The sequence below is a fragment of the Cricetulus griseus genome, chromosome 8, assembly GCF_003668045.3.
Source record: "Cricetulus griseus strain 17A/GY chromosome 8, alternate assembly CriGri-PICRH-1.0, whole genome shotgun sequence".
Taxonomy (NCBI): domain Eukaryota; kingdom Metazoa; phylum Chordata; class Mammalia; order Rodentia; family Cricetidae; genus Cricetulus; species Cricetulus griseus.
Window position 1 is genome coordinate 98,318,871 of NC_048601.1, and position 10,341 is coordinate 98,329,211.

The 10,341-nt window shown below is 46.2% G+C and overlaps 1 long non-coding RNA gene across 1 annotated transcript; it reads right to left on the reverse strand.

The window, feature by feature from the left end:
* Window positions 1-4,838: 4,838 nt before the first annotated feature.
* On the reverse strand, window positions 4,839-9,930 carry LOC113836956. The gene is made up of 4 exons (XR_003487480.2): window positions 9,822-9,930; window positions 7,009-7,066; window positions 5,415-6,832; window positions 4,839-4,896 (listed from the first exon to the last, which is right to left on the reverse strand). It is a non-coding gene; the product is annotated as an uncharacterized LOC113836956 (long non-coding RNA).
* Between the last annotated feature and the right edge of the window lie 411 nt (window positions 9,931-10,341).

The following is a 10,341-nucleotide window of genomic DNA, read 5'->3' on the forward strand; positions in this document are numbered from 1 at the left end:
TACAGACAGCACCACAGTGATTCAGCACACAGATCCCTCACCCCCCATCATGTGTTTGAAGAGAGATCTTTGGGGCAAACCTTAGATGCTGGAACAATGATCAGGTGAAGGTATTGGTGTTTTTTTTAGGTTTCCCATAGCAGCCTCCTTCCTTCTGCATGCTCATCATTGAGCTGGGACAATCCCCCCATATGGGAGGGAGTTGAAGCCTCAGACATTGAGAAACCCACCTGATAGAGAAATTTGGTATCTCATGGGCTTCCTTTGCCTAAGCCATAGAAGTTTTTAGGGTTACAGTAGTGAAATAGGAATGGGTCCCCTGGCCACACATCTGTATATGTGAGTGCCCCATAGCTCTCTGACGGTTTATACAACGGTGGACGCTATCCTTGTGGAGATTTAGGGATTTTAGGTGGGAGCTGGGGTTAGACTCTTCACACATCATTATGTGTTCCATTGTAGTTGAAAAGAGGAAGCATCAGGTAAGCCTTTTGCCAGGGATCCTGAGCTTGATGTAGTTGTGACCTTTGTACTGGGCCACATGGTCACAGTGCCTCTAAATGTCACAGTGGGTCCTCTAGGAAGAAGTTTGAATAAGAAGTCCATGGAGCTCCCTGGGGTGACCTTTTTGGGGAACCCTCAGTATGGGTTATGTATAGGAAGCCACCTATCAGCAATGCCACCAAATGCTGCGGGAGAGACCCAGAATTCAGGGCAGGGTGGTGATGAGTACCAACCATTTGAGGGGATTCTGTCTGGGGACGTTTTCAGACGTGCCCATGAACTTCCTTATGCCCTCAGTCACATTTGAAAGAGTAGGGCCATGTGTCATCACTGTGTCCCCCACTCAGCTAGCTGCCACTAGGCACCAGGAAGCAATCCATGTAGCAGTGAGAAAGAAGGCCAGAGGTGGGAAGAGGATTCAGGGTCTGTACCTCATCTTCACTGTGCTCACAGTTCTGAGTGAATGCTTTAAAAACCCTGGGAGGGTCCCAGAGGTTGTTTTGGTTTAGACTGCTGCCATCCAGGTCAAATTCCCAATATTTGGTCAATGCCAGGGCTGCCTCCTGGTTGAGAACCAGCTGGTAGCTCTGGGCAATGGCATGCAAGTATGCCCACCAAGACACACAGACACAGACCTCTAGGACAGAAGCTATGACATGTGCACTCCCTGGTGTAGCTCCTCTTCTATTCCCTGGCCTCCACAGGTCTCCTCACCTGCCCCATGTGACAACTAGTTTCTTCTGCCATCATGGAGTGGATCTGCTGGCCATAGTTGCTCTTGTGTTCCCAGAGGTGAAATCTGACTGCAGTGGGGGCAGCTGTGTACTCCTGGGAGTACGTTCTGCTCAGGTATCAAGTTGACCAGGTGGTGTCTCAGGTTCCCAGGATTAGTGCTCTGCAGTGTTTGGAAGCTTTTCTCAGTGCCTTGAGGCAGTGGGACGAAGGACGGTGAGAATCAAGTGTTGGTACAGAAATGTCCTCCTTCTGTCTTGGCATCTCCAATCTAGACCACATCCATGACCAGCTAACTGTCAGGAAGAAATGGTGCTGGGGCAGGCAGCAATATGCGCCAGAGGCCAAGACACACACACACACACACACACACACACACACACACACACACACACACACACACACACACACAGTGAATCTAGAGGATGTCTCATGGGTCATTCCTGGGACTGTAGCAGTTTCAGTGTGACCCTAGCGTATTCTTTGAAAGCTGTGCTCTATTCTTTTTGCTGTGGTTTTTAACCTTGAAAGAGGGACAGGCTGTGGAGAGGAAGGCCTCAGGACTTGTGTACTCTAGACAGAAGGCCAAGTAGGGCTGAGTGGGTGGCAGCCAGGTGTATTGTCTTAGGGGACTTGTTCTGTTTTGGACTGTGAATGTCAAGCATCACAGTCCATTCCTCTGTGGTGGCATCATTTAACTACAAGCATACTGTAAGACAGCATCACACCAATCACTGGTATTTCTTTCCCTCCATGACACTTTTCCCTCCCTTCTACCTCTACACCATCTACCCAACCCCAAGGAGGGAAGATGCACAACTCACCTCAAGAGTAATCTTAGGGTACCATTTCCTGCCACTGTTTTTCATGTTTCTTTTCGTGTGGAAGAAGACTGAACAAATACTCTTGATCTTATTACAAACAATCTTTACCCCTGTCTCATGTAGAATGATGTTATTGGTGGCTAGCAGATGAATGACTGGGAAGCTTTGGCCTCAAGTCCTACCTGCTACATCCAAGTCAACATGGTAATATACTAGGCGTGTGATTATGTTGCCATGTAGAGAGAGTTTGGTGACATAAACTCATATATCCTGGCCCCATCTCCCCACTTGAATAGAAGATGAAGTCCCAGATGTGATTGTAGCTGTACACTGCTGAGGTTGTTCAGAGCACCAGCACATATCCTTTGAGTCTCATGTATTATTTGAAGCTGCTTTAAGTTGGAATTAAAATGATTTGGAAGGGAAACCCCTATTTGCATCTGATAAAGATCCTGTAGCTAGTGGATGAGCCAGCAGTGTCATCATATGGGACAACATCCAGGAATGGACAGCTGTGTTGGGACAGTTGATTCCATGGGCTAACTCATGAGTGACACTGCCCAGATCCCTGCCTGCATCCATGCTCTTGGTCTGCATACCTGCAGGTATGTGTCCTCCATAGAATGCCTGAATGTTGCCCACAGACCCTGTTGGTACCTGAAATGTGCATTCAGGATCTGTATTTTGGAAGAGGTTCACAGCTGGAAGGAGAAGCTCCAGCCTCCTTAGAACAGTGTTGTCCTCTAGGCTGTAGTAGGGAAAGTGAGACTGGGCAATGTGTGTCAGCCATGCTGACGGATGTGGGAAAAGTCCCTGGAGGATTTGGAGAAGAGTGGTGACTGCTCTGTGTTCTTGGGTCAAAGAGGATCTCTCTCTCTCTCTCCCTCCCTCCCTCTCCTCTCTCTCTCTCTCTCTCTCTCTCTCTCTCTCCTCCTCTCCCTCCTCTCTCTCCTCTCCCTCTCTCCTCTCCCTCCCTCCCTCCCTCCCTCCTCCCTCCCTCTCTCTCTCTCTCTCTCTCTCTCTCTTTGTTCCTCTGTCTCTCTCTCTCCCTCCCTCCTCCCTCCCTCCCTCTCTCTCTCTCTCTCTCTCTGTTCCTCTGTCTCTCTCTCTTAGTTTCTAGAGTCTTTTTAAAATGTTTCTTATTTGCACCAATCAACATGTTTTCTTCATCTTATTCCCTTAGTTATAAATAGTAAGTAACGTAAGGACTGGACCTTGGCCAGTTTATGTCCCTTTGTGTCTCTCTATGGATATAGCCACAGTGTAGGATTCATAGTAGATGCTCAATAAAACTCTCACAGATTTTTGGGACCTTTGAGATGAGTTGGGGGTAAAAGTGTTTGCATTGCCAGTCCGATTTTTTGAGTTCAAACCCTGGGACTCACAGTGGAAGTAAGAGAATTGACTTACCCAAATTGTCATTTGACCTCCATATGTATGCAGCACACACACAAATAAAAATAACAAATAAAATAAACCCTCTTGACTGCCTTAAAATACTTCAAAATTTTTTTATGAAGCAAATCCATTTGAGACTTAACTTTCAACTTCTTTCCAAAACATGAATGCCTTTATATACTTTATAGTCCAGTTTTATAGCACGAAATACCCGAATTAAAGAACTCGAGAGATCTCAAGTTAATAATTTAATGATACACTTGAAAACTCCAAGGAAACTTAAACAGGAGATGGGAAGAGGTAATAAAAATAAGGGCTGAAATGAGTGAAATATGAAAAAAAAAAACAAAGAGTTGGTTTTTTGAAAATACTAACAAGATTTTCAAACCTTTATAAAATTAACTAGAAGGAACAGAGAAATGATCCAAATAAATAAAGTTAGAGATGAAAAGTAAGACAATACAACAGGCACCAAGGAAATTCAGAGCATGGTAAAGGCATACTTAAAAAAAAAAAAAAACTACATTCCATCACACTAGAAAATCTAAAAGCAATGGATGCATTTCTAGATATGGGCTAGAAAAACTAAATCAAGATGAAATAAATAATTCAAACATGCCCATAACATCCAATGAGAGAAGCAGTAATTAAAAATCTCAACAAAAAAAAAAAAAAAAAAAAGAAAAAAAGCTCAGGGTAAGATGGAGTCAGTACTGAATTTTAACGTCAGTACTCCTCAAGTTACTTCATAACAAAGGAACCCTTTGAAATTCTTCTTATAAGCCAGTATTACTATGACACCAGCACCAGACAAAGACGCAACCAAAACAATTGTAGACGGATACTTCTGATGAACACAGACACAGAATTTCTCAATAAAATATTGAATTCAAGAACACACTCAAAGAATTTGTTTTTTTTTTAATTTATTTTACATACAGATCCTCAGTTTCCCCTCCCTCCCCTCCTCCCACTCGCTCAAAACCTACCTCCCCACCCCCTTTCCACTCCTCAGAGGAGGTAAGGCCTTCCTTGGGGAGTCAACTAAGCCTGGCAAATGGAGTTGAGGCAGGATTAAGTCCCGCCCCCCCCCATCAAGGTTGAGCAAGGTATCCCACCATAGGGAATGGGCTCCAAAAAGCCAGTGCATGAACCAGGCCCATTGTCAGGGGTCCCACAAGCAGACCAAACCTCACAATTGTCACCCACATTCAGGGGGCCTAGTTTGGTCCCATGCAGGCTCCTCAGCTGTCAGTCCAGAGTCCACGAGCTCCCACTAGCTCTGTTCAGCTGTCTCTGTGGGTTTCCCTATCATGATCTTACTCCCCACCCCTGCTCATGTAATCCCTTCTCCCTTTCTTCTACTGTATTCCAGGAGCTCAGCCAAGTGCTTGACTGGATCTCTGCATCTGCTTCCATCAGTTACTGGATGAAGGTTCTATGATGACAATTAGGGTAGTCACTACTCTAATTATAGGAGAAGGCCAGTTCAGGCACCCTCTCTCCTATTGCTATGAGTCTTAACTGGGGTCATCCTTGTGGATTCCTGGGAATTTCCCTAGTGCCAGGTTCCTTTCCAACCCCACAATGGCTTCCTCTATCAAGAGGTCTCTTTCATTCTCTCCCCGTCTGTCCCTCCCCCAACCTGACCATCCTGTTCCCTCATGTTCTCATTGACCATCTGAAAAATTGCTTTCTTAAATGGGTTAGCCTGGAAGTGAGGGTACTTGAGGGAACTATCATGGCCTCAGGTTCTGGTGCTTATGAGTGAGTTATTGTATCCTATAGCACTTATCAGTACTGAAGAAAAATGGCTGTCTCAGTATACATTGCCATTGTACAGGAACCAGCCCAGTGCGTGCGTGCGTGCGTGCGTGTGTGTGTGTGTGTGTGTGTGTGTGTGTGTGTGTGTGTGTGAGATCAGGTTAATAAAGTGAAACTCAGAGAAGGACTTACAGGGCCTGTCCTTGATCCCCAAAGTATTCATCTGATTGTCCAGTACCACTTTTGATCTCTGGCTGCATTTCTCTCTCTGGAAGATGAGGTGAGGTCTTGGGTCCAGAGCCCTGGCTCACACTTTGGGTCCCTGAGAAGGTGGAAGGACTCTGAGAGGTCTTTGCTGTCCAGGGAATTAACTGCTTTTTGTTCCTCAGATTGGAAGGTATTGGCAGAAATCTGGAGAAGTTCTCCTGTTGAGACAGAGACACAGGGGCTGTGTTGCTGTGTGTTCTCCATCAGCAGGGGTTCAAGGGACAGGGCTTGGGTGAATGTCACCTAAAAAGGATTGGTAGAGTAGGAGTCAGGCAAAGGGAGGCATAGGTCCTCAGGGTAAGAGGCACCATGGAAGTATGAGTTTCATGTATGTGTCACAGTCTCACTCGCAAGTGGACACACAGCTCGTGTGCTCACAAGATTTTCCTCCTAGACTCTCCTGGACTCTCTTTATGCTCAGATCTCAGTGTATACCATGTTCAGAGTTGGCTGGAACCACACCACACCACGGAACTGCCTGTGTGGTCCCTGAACCCAACATCATTCACTCCCCAGTTTTCACCCACCCCTTGGCACTTTGGTAGTCTATAGAGGAAGGTGATCTCCTGACTGACCATGAAAGGTGCCTGCTGCACCAGCCCCGTCACCTGCTGAGCTATTGGGCTCACCCAGCATGAACCAGCCTGGTGTATGTATGTGGGGGGCAGCTCTTCTGTCCTTGTGCCTGCTGGCCTCAGTGGTTATAGTCATAGAATGTTCTGAGAAGTCCTCTTACTGTCCCAGATGCCTACCTTGGGACCCTCAAGTTTGTTGGGATCCATGGAAATGGCCACCCCAGGGACTTCCTTCGCTTAGCCCCATTTAGCTTTCTAGTACTGACTAGCAAGCCCAGAAATTCAGATGACCTTGTGCTTTCTAGGCCTGGCCTGGCAGGAGTGGGGTGAGACAAATGACTCCGAATGAACCCATAGCGGTTAGGAGGACAGGAGCCTCCTGCATATCTGATATTTACATTACAATCCATAACGGTAGCAAAATTACAGTCATGAAGTAGCAACGAAAATAATTTTCTGGTTGGGGTCCTCACGCCATGAGGAGCCGTATTAAAGGGCTGCAGCATTGGGAAGGCTGAGGATCCTGACAAGTGTGTAATGACAGGCACTGCCACGGAAGTGTTCTCACTCTCATTCCAGCACCCTGAGCTCTCCCTCTGCCTCCCTCCCGGCAGTTCAACACCTGCCTTTTACTGAGATTCCATTGTCTTTTGAGAAACCGGGGATGGGATCCTACAGCAGGCAGTGTGCATTCCCACTGCTTTCATGTCCTGAAGGGCTGGTCTCCACTTCACAGTTCCCTGTCCCTAAATGCTTTTCTTCTTTGCCCTAAAGGAGGGACATGGGGAAGAGAGATGTAGAACCCTTTCTTCTTACACAGGTGGGCGGCAGGGAGAGGGTCACATGTCAGCGGAGCTAGAGAGGGCAAAGGGAGCTTGATTGCCAGGGACCCTTCCCGCAGCCCCCTTCTCTGCTGGCCGCATCTGTGACCAATCAGAACACACCTGTGAGCGCTGCGTTGGTGCACTTGTTCTCCCATTAAGTGGCAACCTTGAGTCCCATCTGCATGAACAGCAAAGGCACACAACAAAGGAAAAGACAGAAGAGCGATGTGAGGAGCCTACCAAGCATGGTGGACGCACGCACGCAAGCAGTGCCCACACATTCCATTTGCCCTGTTTTCTAGCACGGTCTCTTGTATGCCAATTGCAGCCTTCCTTTCTTCATGAACCACTGGATTGCCACCCCGCTCCCTGCCCCTGGCTTCCATGACTGAGTCTCTTGCTTCTGGCACCTTTGTGTGTGTGTGTGGGGGGGGAGCTGATCCTGACTCTGAGACTTGCCAAGCGTGATATCTCTGCACTGTCTTGGGAGTGTTAGAGAGACAGGGTGGGATTTCCCACCTGTTTCTTTCTGTTATCCTCTGTCTACAAGTGTGGTGTTACCTTGTTAGTTCTTCAGGGACCTTTGAACAATGCCCGCACAACCTGGACATTTTCTCTTCAGCTATAGATTTTTATCATTCCTTTCCTTCTCCATCTCTTTATTTCTTTTTGTGTGTGACATATATGTGGCTGTGTCTTTATGTGTACATGTTTTGCAGTTGCCCATGTATGTATGTGTGCATGTGTTTGGAAGGCAGAGATTGACATTGTATCATTGTATCTTTCTCAGCCATTCACCGTTTTTTTGTTTCCCTAACCCTTCTCAAAACACTAGAGTTATGGATGTGACACTCACACTGTGCTCGGGTTTCCATGGGTATTGATTGGGGATCTGAAATGAAGACCTCTTACTTGAGCATCCAGCATCGAGCACTGAATGGGCTTAACTGTCATCCCAGCCCCAGATCCAGAACTCTTCAGAGCTGAGCTCCTAATAAAGATACCATGAAAAGTTCATTTCCTTGTTCTGTCCAGCTTTCAAAGGGCACTTACATCCCTTCCACCCTCCATTCCTGGAAAGATGGATCCAAAGCTTTCATATGCAAAAGTTAGCAGGCTGTCCATGCTGCTCTCTGCCAGCTCCTTCCCTTAGTTAGTGGTTTCCCACAGACTCCACAGACTGTCCTTACTATGCACTTTTTCTATCACTGAACACCACACCGCAGTGGTGCCCTAGTTTATTGGACTGTTCTCCACAGATAGGGAGTTAGGTGTCTCTGAACTTTTGTTGTTACAGAAGTGTTATGAGGAGTCTTTTCTTTTTCTGTGTGAATGGAGAGACCTGTGGGCATACCCTAGATGCAGCATTCAGGGAATGGAGGTGTTGGTCATTTTGTTAGGTTTTCTCATAGCACCTTTTTAGGCATGTTCACTATTGTGTTCACACAATTCCTTTGCGGCCTTCCGAGAGGGAGTGAGGGTCAGATTAATTGTCAGTTAATCCATTGATACAGACTATGACTAGCATCTCTCCATGCTTTCTTTGTCCTGATCATGGAGGTCTTTTGGGGGCACACTAGAAAAACACGAATGGAGCCCGTGGCCATCCATCTGCATCTGTGACACTACACTTTTCACAAATGATGTATCCAAGGGAGGCTGAAGGGCTTTTTGTCTGCTTTTGTGTGGCTATCTTCCAGAATCTGGGCTTGGACTCTTCACACAGGATCATAGGTCCTGTTGTAACTGAAACTGGGGTGGGGTCATTAAGCAGGCCCTGTCCTCAGAGAACCAGAGCTGGACATGCCACCAAACACCATGGGTTACACCTTGGTTGCTGAACTGACTACATAAATGCAGCTAAGATGAAAGGGTGGAAGAAGACATCACCGGCCACCAGCAAGGAGAGCAAGGTGGCCATTTCCAGAGGGATGCTGTCCCTGAACAAAGGAGAGGTGAGGACTAGGTTAGGGAAGCCTGTGCATACTCAGACAGCAGGTGCTTTAGGGGGGAGACATCCCTGCACATGTCTAGTTTGTCAAATACAGTTTTAGTTGCAAACAAAGGAAGTGGCACTTTGAAATACAGCAGCACAGAGATCCATCCCTTGCTTAGTTACTAACAAGTTCCCTGTGAGACATCTCATTTCCCATTCTTGAGAGGGTAAGGGATAGAGGTCATGTCTTTTCTGATGGATGAGGGTGCCACACCTATCTAGTTAGAAGACTAAAACTCTCTTTTTGCAAAAACAAGATAGGTTTTAGGATTGCCTTGGACAGTCTAACACTGCAGCTTGAGTGAATACATGCATATATGATGGTTTTGTTAAACTAATTTAAAAGTGACATAAATCATAAATCAACAAGCTTCAGATTTGTCATTTATGTAGCTCCCAAATATATGTTATCCTAGGAATCCAGGCAAAACCATGGTTAAGCAATCAGGTCAGCTAAAAGATTAAGAGGAAATAAATATTTCCTGTAGTCTCAGTCTACAGTAATATTGAATGTGACTGGAAGTTCTTGGTTAGAACACAATGTGCCTACACCCATGTTGTGCCCAAGCTATGCCAGAAACATAGAGGAACATGTTTGTATCTTTGTATAAGGATTTATTGAAGAATATTAAATTCAAAAGGTTCAGTGCTTTCAATGACAGCAATTTGTCATATAATCCTACTTGTCTTGGAAACCCAGCTAAGCCAAATGCAAGTTCTTTTGTCCCAATCTTTTTTTTTTTGTCCCAATCTTAATTACCAGCATCAAGTCTCATAACACACACACACACACACACACACACACACACACACACACAGAGAGAGAGAGAGAGAGAGAGAGAGAGAGAGAGAGAGAGAGAGAGAGGAGAGAGAGGGAGAGAGAGAGAGAGTTCAAGAAGTGAGCTGAGGAGTCTATCGATAAGACAAGGAACCAGACCTGTGCTGGGAGGGAGCAGCTGCAGGCGCTGCTGGAGTCAGGGCTTGAGAGAAGACGAGCTTAACAGCAAGGGGAAAGGCCAAGTTGTGGTCAAGAGCAGGAAATGCTGGGTTCAGGTTCAGGTCCAGTTTCAAATGAGTAAACAGATAGGCAGTCGAGCAGTCTGTGTCACCAGTAGGGGACTAAGCAGATCCAAAGTTCCAAGGACGGTGAGGAGTCCTCTTGTCAGTCCTTGATGCACACATATTCAAAGTGTCAGATAGATGATAGATTAGTGTGGGGCCACACCGTTGCAGTACTAGGTTCCCATCACTGTAAGGGGCATCATACCCTCTCCTTGGTTTGACGTGTTCAATAAATTCAAGGGTCTGGTTTCTCTGATATGGTTTTAATTGCTCATGTGTTCATTTCTCAGTTCACCCCAGTGAATTAACAGGGTGGTTATCCTTCTACTCCTAGTAATAAGTAATTGATCAGCCTGACAGAGGGTGAAGTTTCTGGGCCAACTCATCCTTCTTCC